At 36.1% G+C, this 1,094-nt stretch overlaps 1 non-coding gene across 1 annotated transcript; it reads right to left on the bottom strand.

The window, feature by feature from the left end:
- Positions 1-739: 739 nt before the first annotated feature.
- On the bottom strand, positions 740-873 carry LOC126199976 (U4 spliceosomal RNA). The gene has a single exon (XR_007540169.1). It is a non-coding gene; the product is annotated as a U4 spliceosomal RNA (small nuclear RNA).
- Positions 874-1,094: the final 221 nt, after the last annotated feature.

Genomic DNA, 1,094 nt, shown 5'->3' with positions numbered 1-1,094 from the left:
TTTCATAGTGCAAGTAAAGGAAAAAAATCCGAATATAGTGAATCTGTAATTATATCACGCAATAAAACCATAACATTCTTGAAAATCTTGGAATCCCTGGGACCGATATCTTGCCAGTATCAGTGCCGAAAACCGGCAAAAATGGTGGAGATTCTCGATTTCCGGCATAGAAAAACTGCCTTTATATTTAATGAAGTTTGTATGGAACCCATAGTACGTTTTTAGTCATAAGAAGTTTTGGTTATTTTTCTTATTTAGATAGGGTGCTTTGAAAAGGGGCTTTTCGTCTCATAAAATATCGCTGTTTATTCGGATAGAATACAAATCGCTGGGAATGGCATCCAAGAAAAATCCCAATGAAAAAGGAGTGATCGTAGGACAATGAAACTTTTGTAAGGACATGCGAAAAAGAAACAACGAATAAACCTTTGAAAGAAACTTTCAATTTCCACATGAGACGGTAAGATTTGTTAATTGCGTACAAGGTTACAAAAGTTGCTCAGTGTGACGCCCATCTGCACTCGCGACAGCCTGGAACCCCATTGGAAATTGCTCTACGGCTGTTAGAATCAATCAGAAGACAGGGAAAATTACTTTGTAATATGTGTATCGACCTATAACTCGCAACACGAGGTAATTGTCTGCAACTGCCACTAAGCTGGGTCTATGTTATTGATTATGGAAGTAGAAATGGTCTGTTATGATATTCATAATTTGTTATGTTTGAATTTAATTATGACTCCCGTAGGATTTCGCAAAAATTGCCGTAGCGGACGGTATTTCACGTCCACTAGGCGGGGTATTGGTAAAAGTTTTCAACTAGCAATAATCGCACCTCGGATAAACCTCATCTTTTTTTTATTACTTTTATTTCTATTTTTTCTCTTTTTTTTTCTTTAGAACTAACCAAAGCGTAAAAAAAACTGAAAATGAAAAAAAATGAACAGATAATGAAGGCAAATGAAAAGCAGGGACGGCAGCACACACAAAAGAAAACTAAACTGGCGAGATAATCTCATCGCCCATAGAATTAACTAAGTAATAATCCTCTAAGATTATTTACGTGGTTTCTGATTTCCCATACAAAGTTCACA

The sequence above is a fragment of the Schistocerca nitens genome, chromosome 8 (assembly GCF_023898315.1).
Source record: "Schistocerca nitens isolate TAMUIC-IGC-003100 chromosome 8, iqSchNite1.1, whole genome shotgun sequence".
Lineage (NCBI taxonomy): Eukaryota > Metazoa > Arthropoda > Insecta > Orthoptera > Acrididae > Schistocerca > Schistocerca nitens.
Note: the sequence above shows the minus strand (reverse complement) of the source record. Positions and strands in the feature narration are given on the sequence as shown.